Source organism: Urocitellus parryii, chromosome 1, assembly GCF_045843805.1.
Source record: "Urocitellus parryii isolate mUroPar1 chromosome 1, mUroPar1.hap1, whole genome shotgun sequence".
Taxonomy (NCBI): domain Eukaryota; kingdom Metazoa; phylum Chordata; class Mammalia; order Rodentia; family Sciuridae; genus Urocitellus; species Urocitellus parryii.
This window is the reverse complement of record NC_135531.1, coordinates 26,098,292-26,119,231: the sequence shown is the minus strand read 5'-3', so window position 1 is coordinate 26,119,231 and position 20,940 is coordinate 26,098,292.

Here is a 20,940-nt window from a genome sequence, read left to right as displayed (position 1 = left end):
TGTGTATTGATAAATGCAATCCATAAGAGTGTAAGTTATAGGTTATATATTTATAAAAATATAGATTATAGATATAATAAAAGATAAGAAAATTATAAAGCAAGAACTGTCATAAACAGGCCTAAGAAATAAACATTTTTGTTGCCTTCTATAGAAAAAAAAACCTGTTATAAGAGCTGTTTCTGAGAAACTGAAATGAAAGCTGTTTTCTTATATTGTTTTCTGTACTTTGTACTCCACAAGATTCACTCAACCCAGGATATGATGATCTTGGTGACCCAAGACTTTGAAGTAGATTCCCACCCCTACTAACCACCTGCTTGAACTCAGGATATGACTGTCTAGCACCTGCTTGAACCCAGGAATGTGGTCAACTGAATTGCAAAGCTGATTGCCTTTTTTCTAGCTTCTGTACTTGCTTGCTTGCTAATTGGAAAATTGCAGTCCGGCTAAGGGCTCCAAGGTCCTGCTTACTAGTGTTTTAATTTCTGTGATTATCTTATTTGCATGACACTAAAGAAAACCCCTGAGTTGTGGTCTTCATCTTTAAGTTCCCAGAATACAGGGCAGGAAGCTGCTGTTCTCCAACAGAACTTCATTCTCTATGGATGGGTGACAGTCCCTGCCCAGGCAAATAAAATTCTCATTGATTTGATTTTGGACTTAAGAGTGTTTTCTGAAGCAGCTCCCCAGAATATTGTGTGAATTTTTAGATTTCAGACGTTATTTCTTGACTGTCCTTTCAGGTCTTGATCATTAAAATCAAAACCTACAGCCTCCTTTCAACACTTCAAATTTTGATATGTGATTAGTATTATTGATGAATTTTGTATCATTAAGTAATATTAAGAACTAAAAGGTCTGGGATTTAAGGTTGCTTACAAACTAGTAAATTAGTCTGCAACAATCTCATAGTCTTGTCAAATATGAAGAAAGTATATTAGTTGTTGTAATAACAGCATCTAGAGGCTCATATATTGTGTTCATTCCCTCAGCTCCAGTTCCTAACAGGGTAGTTTATTAAGGGCCAATTAATTCCTCCATATACAGGGAGGTACGAAACCAAAGAGGAGCCCTAATATTAGGTAGCCCCTTGTTATATGAGGCCACTAGCAAAACTGCCCATTCTTTGTCCCAGTGAGATTCTTGGGGAGCAAAATCTGCTCAGAGGGAGGACATTATCACTATCTTCCAAGAATGCTTATCATAAAATATCTTTGAGAAAGAGTACTAAACAGAAAGGTGTCAATACTTTTGTTCAACAAAATAAAAAAGATAAGACAAAAGAGAATTTTTTTTCTTACATATACTTGAGAGTTCATTTCTTGTGCAGAAGATTAGAACCCCTCCTGAATAGCACTGAGGTGAAGCAATCAACACCCACACTCTTCTTATGTTCTCTGATGCTTTGATTTCTTCTGATACATTGTAAATATTTAATTTACTGAAAATCTCTTTCTCAATTACATATAAGAGTGCTCATATTATGATCACTATTCAAAGAAATCTAGTGATAAGTGAACAAAATTTAGCCTCTCTTCATTTTCTTTCAATTTCTCATTGGAATGAATAGAATTAAATTCTCTAGTAGTTAAGAAGGTTTTACACATTTGTAGGAAAGAAAAATGACAGCATGCTGACAGCCAAAGCTCAGACAAATCATCAGCAGCTAACAGAACATGAGACCTGCACTTGAGGAAAAAACAGAGGAGCATGAGAACATTCTAGATAAGTTCTAACCCAATGGGAAAGAGTGGGGTAGAATCAAAGCAGTGGAAGTCAATGAGAGTTTTTATATACAGCAAAACCTCTCTTGTCTAACATTCCTTCCCAAAACCAACACCTCAGTTTTTACTTAAACTGAATTAAGAAAGGCATCCTCTAACTTCACTCTTAAAGAAAGCATTTTAAAGTGTGTTAGTAACTCAGGAAATAAATTGTGATATTAACTAAATACACTGAAATTGATAACTCTGTAGAAATTGGGATTTTAGCACGTGTTAGTAAGCTTTTCATTGCTGTGAGCAAAATGCCTGACTGCATGAACAACTCTGAGAATTAGAGAAGCATTGTTTTTTTTTTTTTTTTTGGGGGGGGCAGGGGTCATACTTTCAGAGGTTCAGTCCATTGTCAATTAACTCCAATATACTCTGGGCTCAAGGGGATGCAGAACATCATGGCAGAGTGCCCGGTAGAAGAAGGTTGCTCAGCCTATGGCGACCTGGAAGCTGCAAACAGGAAATGCAAAGAATCAGGTGCAGGGCATAGACAGAGGCCACATTCAAGTGACCTGCTTCCTCCAGCCACTCCTCTACTGCTTGCAGTTACCTCTAGTAGCCCATTCAAAATTTTAATTCATCAAATGGATTAATTCACTGAAAAGTTTATAGCTCTCATAATTTAACCTTTCACCTCCAAACATTATTATGTAATCTAATACAGGAGCTTTTCAAGGGACGTCAAAGATCCGAAGCATAATGAGATGCAATTTATTGTAGCAACAGATGTTTTTTCCCTTTTCTTGCATTCCTAAGAAACAGCTTTATTTTTATTGGTCTTTCATGGAAGATATAAACACCATCGAGTACAGATTTATATATTTTATTTTTTATAAGCTTAAAAACCATTTCTTCTATTTTTTAAATCATAAAACCTGTCCATTTTTGAATGTATATACTAAGCGCACCATGTATTTTCTTTCTCTTTGCCTCTATTTTGTTTTTCTCAACCAGGGATTGAACCCAGGCATACCAAATAAATAAACCACTTCCTCAATCTTGTTTTTTTTTTTTTTTTTTTGAGATAATTTCTTTAAGTTGCTTATGGCCTTACTAAGTTGCTGAGGCTGGCCTCCAAATTGGGATCCTATTTTCTCAGCCTCCTGAACTCAGAACTGGGATTACAGGTGTGTGCCACAACACCCAGCAAACATCATTTTCTAACATCTCTAACATGTAGTCTCAATGTTTTATTTCTATGTCCTTATCTTCTCAAATTTAAGATTGCTTCTGGCATTTGCTCTCAACATTCTATTTTATAGCCTTGCAAATTATTTTTGGCATTTTTACCATGTTATTTAATTTTGCTTTATTTGTTTATTTTTAAGAATGCATTTCTTAATTTTAAATGTATTTTTGTCAAAATATCTCTAAATAAGCAATACCAATTTAATCATTTATAATAAGTCAGAGGGTTTGTTTGTATCCACCCTTGTCAAATCATCATGTTATCAATATTTTTTGCCTTCCTTAATTTGATGGATGAAAAATGCTAATGAATAAGGAATACATTTTTTATGTGTCCAACCTACTGACCTAACCTTATCAGCTAAGTAATCCATCGTTTTCCCTCTCATTAGCTTGTTGTTTGTAGTTAGTTTTGCTTTTTAAAAATGTTTATAGGAGTAGAGTCATTATCATCTTATTCATTTCTATTTTTATCTTGATTTATTTTGCTTTCCATTCAACCTAACAGGTTTCATGAAATTCTTCCTCACAAGAATTTGCTTTAGTTTGTCAAAGCTCATTGTCAAAGGCTCAGATCTGAATGTTTTATATTTTAATTTTTCCTTCTTCTTTTCCTCTCTCTTTTGTCTTTCCCTTTTCTCCTTCCTTTTCTTGCTTTCTTTCTCTCCCCTTTTCTCCTCCCTTCTCCAGTTTTTTCACTTTAATTTATTCTAGCATGTGGACACTTTGTCTGGATCAGGGTATTCAGAGACAAAGGAGAGCAGGTCACTCTTGGTTCTTGAGAACAGACGGATCTTTTCCTCAACAAGCACAACAATGGGGGTAATCACACTGCTGGTTTTGTACTGAGTCCCCGAGCAGTTTGACAAGTGGATGACCTTTAGTCTTCAGGTGAAGCACAAGAAAACTAGATTCTCAAGTGCCCTGTATCAATAGGACTGTTTATGCCGGTCTCTAAAACTTGGGGACACTTCACATCTCAAGATCTAGGCTCCACTATGCTGCAGTTGTGTACAATGAATCAAAATACATTCTGCTGTCATACATATCTAATTAAAATAAGTTAATTAATAAAAATTTAAAAAATCGTATTTTACTTATGCCCAGTGGTTTTCTGATAATAGAATGAATTTTCTAATTGGCAAAGACTTGCTAAATGTAAAACCATAAAGCATAACTATGTATGACATTTATTTCTTTACAGGTAAATGATCAAGGACACATCTATAGCTATGTTTATTGATTTAAATTTATCAACATGTACAGGTCTTGAAAACTGCATGTTAGTTGTACCATTTGTTATTGGATCGTTTTACTAATTTGCATGAGTATTTTCAGGTAAGGTGTATGTAAATCTATATCATGAATTTGTTACCAAATGACATTTTCAAATAGAATATTTGCGTATCAGTCTAGGAATATAATCAGGAAATGCTTCTGCCAAAACTCCATCTGAACCTGAACACTTGGCCAAATAGTATCCCAGCTTCTTACAGTCCATGTTCATACCCCTAGGATGAACTCAGTACCCTTTAAAACACTTGGCTGGCTAGGACAGCTCCAAGCTGTCTTAGAATTTGTTCTTTGTTCCAGCCAAAATTGCTGCTAGATGATAGATCCCTGAATACCCTCTTAGAGCAGTTACTTCAGAAATTCTACATACAAATCCTTTGCTCTTTGAGATGTAAATCTACCACTCAGAACTCTGACTAAACTATTTTTTTTTGAAATGCAAATGTTCAAGCAGAAAACTCTCACTTTCAAGTTCTGTGGGAGTACAAAGCATAAGTAATTATTATTTTTTAAACCTGGGGAAATTTCAGGAAAAACTGAAGAAAGAACAGTAAAGAGAGGGTAAATGAGGGGGAAAAGAAAAGGGTGGAAGGTGTGGAATGAGAAGGATCAAATTATGTTATGTACACATACGAATATATAACAAGTCACAATATTTCCCACTATTATGTATAATTATAGTGCACCAGTACTAACATAAAAGAAACCCTAACTTCAGTGGGCTTCAAGCTTATTCTTGCACCACAGCCTCCTTGGATTAAAACTAAAATGTTTGCTTCTGCTCAGGATAAGCACTTTAGAAATCCCAGATGGACTAATCACACAGTTCTCAAACCTCACTCCTGCCCACCAACATTTTCCATTGCATACTCCACCCTTTAAAAATATTTCCTTCATTTAGTTTTGGTGGGGTTCAGTTGTCAGGGGATTTTAGTTTTAGTTGCCATGGGCATCATGAAACAAACAAACAACAACAACGTGTCCTTAAGGTTTAGCTATTGTTCAGCTTTTTGATCTTTGATGGTGAATATCAATTTAATTACACAAAAGTAAGTGATCTTTGTGAAGTTGCTCCAAAATTGATATGTACCTTTCAGGATACATTTCAGTACACATCATTCAGAAATACAGAAAGTGTTTTTCTCTATCCATATCTTATCCACAAATATGTTAATGAGTTTGTTTTATCAGTTTTAAATATATAAATAACTCTTACCTTCTATTTTGGAAATTCAAACCAAAATACCTTCTTTACCCAACAGCCTTGAATTTATAATTTACTTATGAGGTAGAAAAAATGTAGGTAGACTAACTCACTATGTTCTCATTAATTCAATTCCCATAGTCCTTGAATATGTTCTTTTTGAATCTTTGCCAGTCAGTGAAACATTTAATAATTGAAAATGAAATGATAATTGTCATGGATGGGTCCTATTTTCTCTTTGTTCTTAATTCATCCAAAGAAAATTTAAAAAGATATTAAAAAGGACCACTTTTGTAAACATGAAAAACAAATAGGGTAAATATGGATCAACATCCTTTAAGACAATGGCATATCTTTCTGCATCAGAATCAAATCATCAACTGCATACACACAGGTACATGATCTTATATACACAAAGCACCTTTTCTTCCTCTATTTTTTTTATTTCCAGTCAAGTTAATTGAATTTTTCATTGCTTGTGATTCATTGCTTAGTTATTATAGTGGTCCATTCTTTAAATGTAATATTTCTATTGACAACATCTCATCTACACCCAAAGCCAAATTTGAGGGAACCACTTTTGAAAGAGAAAGGTGACAAGAAATTAGGAAAAATTATAATGGAACAGAATCTGACAAATGAAACACACAGTTTCATCCTAGAGTGGGGAATGGGGATTATGCATGGAAAGAAATTCTATAACACTGTAAGAAGACTCTTACAAAAATAATTGTGAAATTGTTATACTAGGAAATGTTTCATAGCTTAATATGTATAATGCAAAGAAATGGACACTTATTCCAGGAATTTTAAGTCTTAATTTACATGATCAATATTTACAAAACTATCATGGGATTATAGTTTTAATGTGTATAGAATATAGACATATATAAAAAAATATCTTTTGTTACAAATGAATGGCAAACATTGTCATCAACTTTTGAGTAAAAAGGGTTCTAGGACTATACAATAAGTAAAATTTTCATCTAGTTCTAGAAATATGACAAGAGAATGTGGAAAGAAATCACTAATATAAATGTTTTCATACAAAATATTAAAATATTTATTAGAAAATTTTATAGAAATATGCTTGGGTATTATCTAATTTCTCCAGTTATGTTTATTTTTTTCAGAATTCTAAAACACTAAATAAAGATACCAAATATTAAAAGTATGATAATAATTCAAATAAACTAAAATTCCATTTAGAATTTTGTCTTTATTAATATTTTAATTATTTTACTAGCACAATATCAAGAATATTCTCAGATGGTAATTTTTCTCCTATGTCCTATAATTAATGGTAAATAATGGAGAAACACATAATCTTTTATGCATTCTCACTTTTGATCAAATTTATTAGCATATATTTTATCATTGTCATGGTGCTATACAAAACTGTATCTGTGTGTTTATAATAATTAGCTACTGATAAGTTATATTTATATTAGTAACAAATCTATATTGAATTTGGAATTAAATTAACATACATTTGTATTTTAAAATCTATTACATTTGTGCTAAAAGCAGAACTCACTTTTTTCTTTTTCTCTGTTTCTAATAGACATGCCACAGAGTCAGTAGATAATGTTATGCGTATTCATCAGATTCTTCTTCAAAGTTGCTTTTAAAACTTTCTTTTGCTCACCATGGATTTCACCTGGCATAAGTCATTATCCCACAGACACAGAGTATTGGGAGAAAGATGCAGAGAGTCTGTAGTAATCATGATGGGTCTCTATTTGTCGGAGGATAAGGCAATAGAAGAAAGATATACCCAAAGGCAAAAGATAGAATCAAGGCCCATGCATATTAACTATATCAACAGAGGTGAGTTTCCATTCCTTCTCAGTCTATGGAATGACAATATTAGAAGTTAAAATGGATATCTATAAATATAATGTTGGCTGAAGTCATATAAAAGCTATTTTAACATATATTTAATTTCAATCAGTTTTACTAAAAAAGAAAAGAAAAGGAAAGGAAAAGAGAATAGCTGCATTTGTTTCAACCTAATTTAAATGCTTCAGAGGAATTTAACCTTCAAAATGATTGATTGTGACCTAGTTTGAAAGAACAGTTGATGGCTGTAGATGATTTTTATGTAAAATTAGCTAGTCCAAACCTCTGTCTTATAGCTGCAATGAAGGAAGCTAGGTCAACCTCCAGAGAGAATGGATGAAATGCTACAGTTGCAATTTTAGAAAAAATACCAAAAAGCTCTGATGTTTGCTGGGTCAGGCTGGGAAGTGTAATGATTCAGTGTAATGTTGAGCAACTAGAAAAAGGTATTAACATCTAGAGGTAACTCATTCTACTGGAGGAAGCAGAATTGGAGAACATAAATATCATCTGAACAAAAGCCCACCTGCCTCTCTTGCTGGTCCCTTATATTGCTATTTGCTGGGGCAAAAGTGCTATGGCCTCCTTTTGACCTTTCTATTACAGTAGTGAAGGATATGGGATTTAGCACTGAATTTAGCAAACTCCAAATATGACATATTCTCTTTCTCTCAGAGAACACAGTCAGCCCCTTTAAGAGAAATGGGGGAAAGAGCAGGAAATAATTTCTTTTCTATTTTTTTTCTCTCTGCCTCAAAAAACCATAGAACATGTTTGACACCTTCCTCCATCAGGAAATCTACACAAATGGTACAAGAGCAGCAGGCATTTTGCATGAAAAATAAGGGTGAAGAAGAGGAAGAGATGGCTAGCTTAGACTAGAAAAGAGGTGCAGTCATTCCTCCTTATCTTACTCTTAGGACAAATAATTTTATCCAGGAAGTATGCTGTTAGGAAAGCCTAAGATATACTGCTTTTTGCTGCTACTCTTATGGAGCCGTCCTGATCACAGCACAGTCTCCACTGCAGCTGACCTTAGCTCTTAGCAGCTCTCCTCCAACACTGAGACCAGGCTGAGAGCAGATTCCCTGTCCGTGTGTGTGTGTGTGTGTGTGTGTGTGTGTTTTGAGAGAGAGAGAGAGAGAGAGAGAGAGAGAGAGAGAGAGAGAGAGAGAGAGAGAGAAACTGTTTAGTATTTTATTTTTTAGTTTTCAGTGGACGCAACATCTTTATTTTGTTTTATGTGGTGCTGAGGATTGAACCCAGCGCCCTGCACATGTCAGGCGAGCACCTTACCACTTGAGACACATACCCAACCTTCCTGTCCATGTTTTAAGAAGAGATTGCAGCACTTGCTGCAGTATTTCCATTGCCCTTTGATAGCAAATATCATCTGCAGCTTGTTAAGCCTTTGATATTCTTCTCAGAAGTATAAATGTGTTTTCTATGAACTATAATTTTATTTTCACATGTTGCAAAACAACATGATCTCAAAACAATATTTCTCTCTAAAACAAAATAAATAGGCTGCAACTTAATGGGACAAAAAAAAACAAACTGAAAAATAAAACTTCACAGAATAGACTGTCCTTAAACATAGATCCATGGACCACATGAAGGTAATTACAACTGAAATCATTTTCATTTTCCTGCTTAATGAGATTGGTGCCTTTATCATCATTTCCAGAGGAGTGTCAGAAAAACTTTTCTAACCAGCAAAATGCAGAAGTGAGATTCTGCCATCGTGCCTCCTGCTTTGGGCCTCCTTCATATTTACCACACTGTTGTCCATTCTCCCTGTTGCCCCTTCTGTTAAATCACTTGTAAAGAAATTTTGTTATTTAAATTTTCCTTTATTTTCATTTCTGATTAGCTAATGTTAAAATATATCTAGAAAGCAATACTAATGGTAATAGCAACAATTCCAATATAGGTTATAAACAACAAAACAGAAGAAAAATACTGAAAATATCAACTGGTTGTAAGGGTGCATTGTATCATTAATACTGCACAACTAAAAACAGCTATGATAATGGACTTTCATATTATGAATCAGGTGCTTTATTAAGTTTATTTTAAACATACCATTGTGGTATGGCTAGTAAGAATATAGTCACCCTTTAAAAACACAGAAGTGTTCCTATGGTTTACATGCTTGAAAACTGATCTCACGAAGAGCTAAATATTGAAAAATTGAGGTAACAGATATTTCTGAAAGATTATGGTAATTTTATGAAAACAATGCTCTATATTTGGTAATATATAAACGAAATATAATACAAACATTTGGGTGCTTTATGGTAAGTAAAATTTTCAGGGGCCAGTGATTTTTTCATAAAAACAAGTTTAAAGGAATTATTTTGAGTTGTATTTGAGGGTATTTTAAAATATTAAAGGAAAACATGTAGAAGATACTAAAATAAAATGATTTGTGTGTAAAAGTAAAGAGCATTGTGTTTTGTCAAATAAGGGAAATGTAGGAAAACCTGACCATGAGAGTCCAGTATGGATTTTTTAGATGACTAAGATAAGCAGACATGTCAAGTATAAGAAGAGATGTCCTGTTGGTTCAATTTAAAGAAAAGCATCAGAACTCTCCCCATCAGGTTGAATAATAATCACGTTCCTTTCATGTACATGGCAAGAATAAAAAATTGCCATCCACCCTTGATAGAGAAACAGTGCTCTGCTAAGTGTATTAAAATATATGTAAAAATATGAAATCAACTATTAGTTACTTCCTGTAATGTCTGGTATTTTCTTCCATAAGTAAACATTGCTTTGAAACAAAAACTAAAAGAGACTAGAAGAAACAATAAGTCACCCTAAAAGCATCTCCCAACAATGTATCATTGTCACATTTTATAGATCCTGAATGATTGTGATGCCTGCAGTTTTCAGGTAGTAGCAATAAATGAGAAAGCAAGTTTATCAGAAGTTAGTTGTCATAGACCAATTTGGTGACAAGAAAGGGAAAAGATGTCAGAAGAAATGAAGATAAATATATCAATATCATGACTTTTCTATGCATTTTTCAAATAAAGTATCTTTGAAGAGTACCTTTCAGTACTTATTAATGCACTTACATACTCAAACAACTTTAATGTACTATAAGGTTCACATTGACAATTCTTAGTATTACTTGTTGGTCAATAACAACTAAAATGTTAATATTTCATTACTATACAAAGAGTAGAAATATTGGGAATTGCTAATTCTAGATTTATATGATGATCTAAGATAAAAAATAAGAACATATGCTAACATCATTATTTCCCAAAATACTTCAAATTGTTATGAATTTCATGGAATGTGAACTCTTCACTTCTTGGTACAAACTTCTTCATTTTGTTGTAATTTGCATTTTTCTTTCTTTGAGATATAAAATCTATGTGCATAGTGTTTAGCTATTTAAATTTTCCTTTCTAACTGTAATCGATGCATAACTTTGCTGAAATTTACTGGATTTACATGTATTTCTTATAATGTTTTTATTATATATGTTTTTACAATTATTTATAACTGGTTAAAGCTGATAAGGTAGACTATTTATGAGGGCTATGACAATAGGAATAGGGATCACGCATCAGGGTTTTGAAAAGGTGGGGAAGAGAGACAGAATTTAGGTCCAACTTCAAAAAGGAATTGGAGGATTATAGTCTAGGAGTGAGTTGGGGAGCAGAGGATGCAAAATAACTCAGAGGAAATATCAAGGACCAGGGGTTCATGACTAAACTTGATGTCTTGATGGGATTATTGGTGTAGGTGGGCCAGGGTAAAAAGATATTAAAGGTGGTCAGACACAAAGTGTGGGGATTTCACTAAATTTGCTTAGTGGGATTCTTTTCCAGTCTTATTCCACATAGAGAGAGGGAAGCCTAGACATATAGGAGCAAGGAACTCAGGGAATATTAGGTATGGTTTGGATGAAAGAAGAGACTGTCAGTATCCCACATTTGTTAGTGTTTGATACTGCTAATAGTTTTTCAGGCTATTATCAATATATTTATTTTGTCTATGAATATTCATGGATTAAAATAATTACTTCCCCTTTGATAATTCATAACCCAATTTTAATGATAGAATATAGTAAAACAATTATATAAATGAGATTTAATCTTTCACATATTTTATATCTAAAAATTTAAGTGCAGGTTACAATCAAGTGTTGGCAAAGATATAAGGAAACAAAAGTAATACCATGTAGTGAAAGTATAATGTTACTCAGTCATGGAAAGTGTGTTAGTGGCCTTCATTAAACTGAATATGGGAATATCCTACAATCTGAAAATTGATTCAAGCTGAAAAGTTTAAGGCCAGTCTAGGCAACATACCAAGATCTTCTCTCAAAATAAAAGAAATGAATAAGGATATACCACAGTGACAAAGTGCCCCTGGGTCCAATCCCTAGTACCAATCTACACACACACACACACACACAAAAAAAAAAAGTTTAGATGATTTTATACAATTTTTCTGAAAGCATACATATCTAAGAATATGTATGCACACACATACACACACACACACACACACACACATATATATATATATATATATATATATATATATATATATATATATAAAAGTTTGGAAAGACTGGAATATGAATGGGATTTAGTTGGATATTCTAGAGTAAAATAAAACATAAGGGGAATCTTATTAATTAAGATAATGTACCCTTTGCATCAGCTATATGGATATAGCTACCTTGCTTATTCTCTGTACCATAACAGACAAGCAAATAAAAATCAATGATAGTAACAGAATACAAAAGCATAAGTATAGGGAATTCAGAATGGGACAGAGAAAATATACAAAATACTTTAAAAATGCAATTAAAAGTAAAGTAATAATGATTTTCTATTTTTTGTACTAAAATATAGATGTGTGATTAATCTAGGAAAGAGGATAGAAGAAAAACATATACTTGAGTAAAAACAAAACACCTGCATAACATTACTTAGCTACCAATGTCAGTGTTAAATATTTATAATAAAATATTATATAAAATTATTTGACTTGAATGCACTAATTCAATTCAAAGAGTCACAAAGCTCCAGTGGTTAGCTAAGCAAGTATAATAGTCATCCTATCATTTTCTTGAACTGTATTACCTGAGGTCATCCTACTTCATGAGAGCAAAAAGCAATTTTCAGCTCCATTAGTGATACTGTTTTGCTCCCTAACTTTGAAGAATTGAAAATTTTACTCTGAGCAGGGCCAAATAAAGAAAGTTCATTCAGAATTGTGTTTTTCCTTTATTGATGCTATTACCAAAATAAAATAATCTATATGTAGTAAATAAAATATGCCCTTGCTCTCATGGTCATTTTAAAATAACAAACAGGTTTGCCGCAGTCTGGCTGGGCACAAATCACAAGCCACTGAAGCAAGAACAGACTTTATTTTTTTACTGCAAGAAACAAACCTCACACACGCTCCCGGGGAATCCTCCCGAAAAGCCACGAGGCTCCTCCAGGAACCCCCAGCCGGAAATATCTCTCCGGGAAAACCCTCCTCCTGCACTTCGCCAACCAATGGGAACTCCCGGGGAATCCCCGTGAGAACTAAAAATAGCGCGAGAACTCAAAATTAGCGCTAGAACTCAAAAGTAGCGGCAGAGGCGGATATTAACGCCTTGCCTGTCAATCAATACTGTTGGCAAAATGCCAGGGGCCATACAGACTCGGCTGTGGCTCTCAGCATCTCCCCCCTTCTGTTTAATTAAACAACAAGTAATGTGGCTTAGGGACCGTGCCTGTTAGGTAGTCCAATTCAACATATGGTCCTTACCCGTCATCGGATGAACTGACCTCTAGGCGTCAGCCTCCTGTCTTAGGTTGGTACCACTGCAATCGGATCATACCCGTCACTGACTACCGGTCCAGCATACAGCCATACTTGTGGATAGGCCTTTGCACCAGTGGGGGGGTGAGGTTCTTTGCCTCACCTCTGTTGGCCCCCAAACTTGTCCTTGGTGCCAATGGGGGGGTGAGGTTCTTTGCCTCACCTCTGTTGGCCCCCAAATTTTAGACCATCACTAGTAGAAGGGAGGAGGATGAAAAATGCCATGACACCAAGCCAATTGAGGGCTCCTTTGAAAAATTGTACCACCGGTGACACCATCAGCAAAGATGCCAGCGTTACCACAATTCGCTGCACCAACAGATAGTTCACAATGCATACAAGTGATACATAGTCCAGGCAAGTTCTGCAAGCAGTTCAAAGTAGAGGAATCTGTCAATATGTCCATTTCCTCCCAAAGTAAATCTACTCCTTGATTGAGCATTACTTGTTGAGTTATTATTCACTGATGCATCAGTTTATACAGTTTGTTGTGATAGCTACTGAAGAAGCTGTAGTATGGTTTTATCTTTGTCTTCACCGGCACTGGGATGAAGATAGGAATTCTGGCAATGATGCTAGGAAAAAAATTATGTAACATTCCAACAGGCATTAAGAAAACAATTTTTTGAACAATTTACATTATCCTGAACAGAATTATTAAATATAATGAGAAGGAAAGGTGAAAGCAAACAAACAGATCTGTTAACCTCCTTATTTGTTCACATATAAAAACAATTTTCAACAGCTGTTTACCCAATCTAAATTAAACCAAAAAAATCACGTGAATAAAAAAATTCGGATCCATTTATTCATGAGCGCTCCTCATATAAGATATATGGACATACACACATACAGACACACAACACAAAACAGAAGTGTGCGCACATAACATACAACATATAAGACAATAATAAAGGCCTTGTAGCTTTACCTAGGTGAAATCTCCATTGCAATGTTTAAAAACTCCACAGTCAAAAAATAAAACACAGTCAAAAAACAAAACTGATCAGAAAAACATTAACCTAGGTTTGTATGAGCTCAAAAAATAAAATAGAACTTTATGATGTGGGAAAAATGCAATAATAAAATAGATATTGAAAAAAGGCACCGTGGTTAATCACTGTCGCAGATGTAAGAATAGCCAAGCTGGAGCTCTGGATATCAGCTGTTATGGATTTCAGTCAAATCATCTTCTTTTTCTGTAGAAATTGTTTTGGTTAACCTCTCTGGAATCCAAATCGGCTGCTGTTCTCCCTGTGGGAACACACAAACGGAACCCCGACTCCAGACAATAACTGGGTCGGGACCTTTCCATTGTCCTGTTAGAATATCTTTCCAAAGTACCTTAGGCTTATGTACATTTTTCGGATACATATGTCTTTCCGCAGCACTAAGTCCTGATGAATCCAAATTTAGAAAGTTTAGAGTAAAAAGGGTTATTTTAAGTTTATCTTTGGGGGATATATACCCCTTTCCAATTCCCTCTTTTTGCTTTAATAAGTACGTTTTAATAGTTTGATGAGCTCTTTCAACTATGCCTTGTCCCTGTGGATTGTATGGGATTCCTGTTATATGAGTAATACCAAAAGATGAGCAAAATTGTTTAAAAGAGTTAGAAGTGTAACCAGGACCATTATCAGTTTTTAACTGTTTAGGAACACCCACAGTGGCAAAATTTTGTAAGCAATGAGCTATAACATCTTTAGTTTTTTTCTCCGGAATGAAGGGAGCCCATCAAAAATCCGGAAGAAGTATCAACTGTAACATGTAAATATTTTAATTTTCCAAATTCTGGCAAGTGTGTGACGTCCATCTGCCAAATATGGTTAGGTATCAGTCCTCTAGGATTGACTCCAAGATTAACTTGTGGTAAAAAGGTCACACAATTTTGACATTGTTTTATTATATGCCTGGCTTGTTCCTTAGTTATTTTAAAACGCTTTTGTAAAGTATTAGCATTAACATGAAACCTTTTATGAAAATTTGTAGCTTCTTCTACAGTAGAAAAAATATGTATATCATGTGTAGTTTTATCTGCTAAATCATTGCCCAAACTAAGGGCTCCAGGCAATCCTGTATGTGCCCTGATATGTCCTATAAAGAATGGATCTTTTCTATCCCAGATTAGACTTTGTATAGTGGAAAACAAAGAGAAAACAGTAGAGGAAGGGGAAATCCTACCAGCATCTTCAAGGGATATTATAGCATTAACTATATACTGACTATCAGAAAATAAATTAAATACAGAATCTTTAAACATCACAAAAGCTTGTAAAACTGCATTGAGCTCTACCTTTTGAGCTGATTGTTTGGGAACTAAAAATGTAAAAGTTTGATCAGGGGTAACTACTGCTGCTGTACCATTATTAGACCCATCAGTGAATATATTTGGAGCATTCACGATAGGTGTTTTTCTTGTCATTTTAGGAAAAACTACAGGATGCTTAGACCAAAAAGACAACAAAGGATTAGATGGTAAATGATTATCAAATGAAACATTTGATTTACACATGATTATTGCCCATGTATTTAACTCATTAGCTAACTCATCAATTTGCTCCATAGTATATGGAGTAATAATTTTATTGGGAGAAATTCCAAACACTCCCTTTGCTGCTTTTATTCCTTTCAGTATTAATTGTCCTACAGCCTCAGGATACCTAGTAAGAATAGTGTTAGGAGAGTAAGATAAATGTATCCACAATAATGGACCTTCTTGCCAAAATACTCCTGTAGGAATATTTTTTGTTGGTATTACAATGAATAATAAAGGCAAACTTATATCAATTCTGTCCAAATGCATATTTTCCATATATGTTTCAATAATTTTTAATGCCTTTCTTGCTTCAGGAGTTAATATGCGGGGTGAATTTGGATCTGATGGACCTTTTAGGATATCAAATAAAGGTCCCAACTCTCCTGTTGGTATGCCTAGATAAGGCCTTATCCAATTTATATCTCCCAACAACTTTTGAAAGTCATTAAGCGATTTGAGTTGATCTACTCGTATTTGAATTTTAGGTGGACGGACCATGGTTGAGGATAATAGAACTCCTAAATAATTAATTGGAAAATTTAATTGTACTTTACCTATTGCTATCTCTAGATTATAATTTTTTAACAAATTTGTAAGTGTGGCATAACATTCCAACAATGTGTTTTTATCTTTGTGTGCTAACAATACATCATCCATATAGTGAAATATTTGTAGTTCAGGATTTTGATTTCTAAGTGGCTGGATTGCTTTATTAACATAAATTTGACACATAGTTGGGCTGTTAGCCATCCCTTGAGGGAGCACTTTCCATTCATATCTCTGATCAGGACCTTCATGATTCAGTGCAGGGATAGTAAATGCAAAATGTGGACTATCCTCAGGATGAATTGGAATTGAAAAGAAACAATCTTTAATATCTATAGCTAAAACATACCAGGTTTTTGGTAAAGCAGACAATTGAGGAATCCCTGATTGAGCAGGTCCCATAATAACCATCTCATTATTAATGGCTCTTAAATCTTGTAATAATCTCCATTTACCAGATTTCTTTTTAATGACAAAAATGGGAGTATTATAGGGAGATACAGAAGGTTGTATATGTCCCTCCGCTAATTGTTGTTTGACCAGGTCATGGGCTGCTTGTATCTTTTCTTTAGTCAGGGGCCACTGAGAAACCCATACTGGTCTATCTGATTTCCAAGTGATTTTTATTGCCTCAGTGACCCCTTCTGAAAACCCAGTCCATGTCTATTTATTCTTTGATCTATTTGTATTGGTGCTGCTATACCTTGTTCTTGTTTTTCTAATCTTTTTCCTTTCCTAAAACCTTGTCTAGCCATAATAGTGGGTGCATTTTGATTGATATTATTTGTTAATGTCAAACCTAATTGATCTAAGACATCTCGTCCCCATAAATTTACGGGAAGATGATCCAATACATATGGCTGTATAGTTCCTTCACATCCTTCAGGATCCTTCCAATCTAAGACCATTGCACTTCTATGGGGATTAGTTGCCACTCCTAGGCCTCGAAGCGTTTGAGTGGCTTGTTGTAATGGCCAATGTTTTGGCCATTCTTGACGAGATATGATGCTAAGGTCTGCACCTGTATCCAGTAGCCCATTAAATTCATGTCCTTGAATATTTAGTTTTAGCATTGGGCGAGAATCTAAATTCAAAGACAGCATAGCCCAATCTACACCTGTGGAGCCTAAACCCCTGGAACCTCTTTCCATAGTAGTACTGGAAAATTTATCATGTAGGCTGGATATTATTAATAACTGTGCTATTCTATCTCCTGGTGAAATTACTGATATACCCTTTGGAGAACTAGCTATAATTTTTATTTCACCTTCATAATCGGGATCAATTACCCCGGGACTTATCATAAGTCCTTTTAGCGTAGAAGAACTGCGTCCTAACAATAAGCCTACTGTTCCTTGGGGAAGAGGTCCTTTTACTCCTGTGGGAATGATTTGAACTCCCATCTCTGGAGTTAGTACTGCTCTGGCGGAGGCGCAGATGTCCAACCCTGCGCTCCCTCTGGTTCGTCTGATGAGAGATCGGATGGATAATGTGTCCTGGGTACTACCCTGATGGGGTTGCTGGGTTCCTCCATGGTTTTTCTGGGTTCCTCCAGTGCCCCGTACATTTGTGGTCGTGGGCCCCGGAGCATTGGGCCCCCCTGTCCGTTTTTTGGCAATGGAGCCTGATGCCTTTCTCCACGATATCGTGGGTAACCACCTGGTCCTTGTCCATTTTTTGATAATGGAGTACCCTCTATGGTGGTTTGAGAACGGCATTCATTAGCCCAGTGTCTCCCTCTACGGCATCGTGGGCAAATATCTGGTGTTCTATTCCTTTGATACCTAACTTTGTTATACCTTCCTCCTATGGGGCAACTCCTTTTAAAATGTCCTGTTTGTTCACAATTGTAGCATGTTTTTGGCCTGGCATCTAAAGCCTGTTGTACTGCTGCCAAGACTTGTCCTTGTTCATTAATGTCTCTACATAATTTAATATATGTGTTTAAATCTTCATGTCTCCATGGTCTAATGACCTCTCTGCAGCAACGATTTGCTTGGTCATAAGCCAGTTGTTTTATAAATGGCATTGCTTGTTCTGTGTCACCAAAAATTTTGGTGGCTGTTTGAATAAGCCTATCTACAAAGTCAGCGTAAGGTTCATTAGGTCTCTGTATTACCTTAGATAGCTGACCTTGTAAATCTCCCTGTCCTTGTAAAGTCTTCCATGCCCTAACTGCATCTGCAGCAATCTGTGCATATACAGCAGGATCATATTGAATTTGTTGCCGCTGACCCTCATAAGGTCCTTTTCCTAGCAACATCTCTAGACTTCTTTGAGGGTAACCGGCTGCTGCATTTCGTCTAGCTGTCTCCCTGCAAAATTCCTCATTGGCAACCTTCCATAACAAATATTGTCCTCCATTTAGCACAGATCTACACATGCTAGCCCAATCTGCTGGAGTCATGTCCAAGTTAGTAATGGATTCGACCATGCTTACAGTGAAGGGTGCATGAGGACCATAGGTTGTTACAGCCTCCTTTAATTGCTTCACTGTTTTGAACTCTAACTCACGGTGAATTCGCTGCCCTCCTGCCTGCTCAAGTACAGGGCATGCTAATCTTTGAGGTCCTGTCTCAGGATCCCATCTATCAACTACGCGGGTTGAGGGGGTTGAGGGCCACTCAGCTATCTCCATAGGTGGAGCTGTTGGCTGAATTACGCCCTCTGGTGATAGATCGGTGTTAGTAGCAGCCTCCTGTTGTTGCTTCCCCCCTGATAGCTGTTTCTCCTCTAAGCTTTCTTCCTTTAAATTTTCTTCCTCTGTCTGACTAGCTTGGGAGACCTTCTCTTTTGCTTGATCTAAATTGTCTTTCTCCATGGTTTGAACCTCTAACAATTTATTTAACACTCTTTCAGTTTGTTTTTTACTAATTTCTAATCTGTTACAAAGATAACGCAACCCAAAAAGATAACACAAAACAAGACCGAAACAGAATGAAACAAAAATGGAACAAAAAATCGTTGTATCAATTTTCCTATTTTCTGGACATGTGCATTTGTGGTCTATTTCTATCTCTTCCTCAGGGGCAAACAACTTCAAACCTTGAGCCAACCATTTTTCCCAGTCTGCCTGAGAAAATTCTAGGGATAGGCAGCTTGAAACAAAACCAAAACAAATCAAAGCAAGAACATATTGTTTTTTAAAATGGTCACCCATTCTCTTGCCTTCCCTTAGGGGTAAGCAATTTCACTTACCCCGAAGCTTCAGACGTTCCCCGTCCGGGCCGCCAAATGCCGCAGTCTGGCTGGGCACAAATCACAAGCCACTGAAGCAAGAACAGACTTTATTTTTTTACTGCAAGAAACAAACCTCACACACGCTCCCGGGGAATCCTCCCGAAAAGCCACGAGGCTCCTCCAGGAACCCCCAGCCGGAAATATCTCTCCGGGAAAACCCTCCTCCTGCACTTCGCCAACCAATGGGAACTCCCGGGGAATCCCCGTGAGAACTAAAAATAGCGCGAGAACTCAAAATTAGCGCTAGAACTCAAAAGTAGCGGCAGAGGCGGATATTAACGCCTTGCCTGTCAATCAATACTGTTGGCAAAATGCCAGGGGCCATACAGACTCGGCTGTGGCTCTCAGCAAGGTTTCTAATATTTTTTGAATAACATTTAATTTATGTAGACACTGTATTAATGAGGGTTCTTCACAAAAATATAACTAAGGATCTATAAATATATAAGAGAGGAATTCTTAACAGCTTCTATGATTATGGTGATTGAGAAGTCCCATGATGACACTTCTGCAAATGGGAAAACCAGGAATGATGAAATGTGATTTAGTTCTAGAATGAGGCCTGAGAATCAAGGGAACTTATATTTAAGTCCTAAACTGAGATTGAAGGTGGAGAACCCAGGAGGTTATTGGTCTCCCTGTTTGGAGACCTGAAACCTTGGAGCACCAACATCTGAAAGCAACAAAAGATATGTGTTCCAGCTCCATAATAGATAGCCAATTTGCTGTTTCTTTTTGTTCTATTGAGACCCTCAACAAATTTTGATCCCCACCCATATTGCTGAGGGTGACCTGATTTGTTCAATATTGTATCTTCCAGACGTATGCTCAAAAATCATACCCCACAAAAATGCATACCAGCTGTTTGGGCATCACTTTCCCCTCCTTAGTTGAGAAGTAAAATTAGACATCACATATAGTAAAATCACTCAGTCAGTGGAAACTTTGCTGTTAAGAGTAATAGATTTTTTTTTCTTGTTCAGATGATCCTTATATAATCTAAAATTTAAATATCTGCCATGAAATAATTCTAATGAAAATATAATCACTTCATAAGAGCTTTGCAATAAGCATAGAAATTTTCTTAGCTTGGACTAAACGAATTCCGGAGACTTGGAAGTTTATAAACAATAGAGATATATTTTTCAATGCTGTGGTGTCTGGAAAGTTCAAGGTAAAATGCCTAAAGATTCAGTAATCAAGGACTCAATCATACTTGGTTCATGAGGTTTGCTCTTTGTCATGTGGCTGTATGTTTAGGGGATTCTCTGAAGTTTCCTTTATAAAGATACTAATTCCATTCACTAGAGCTTCAGTCTTATGACCTACTCACCTACCTTTAAAGAACAGTGCATCATGAATAGGTTTCAGTATATGCCTTTGGGGCATCATAAATATTATTTTTTATTTGTTCCAATTAGTAATATATGAGATCAGAATGGATTATGACTCAATGTCCAAAA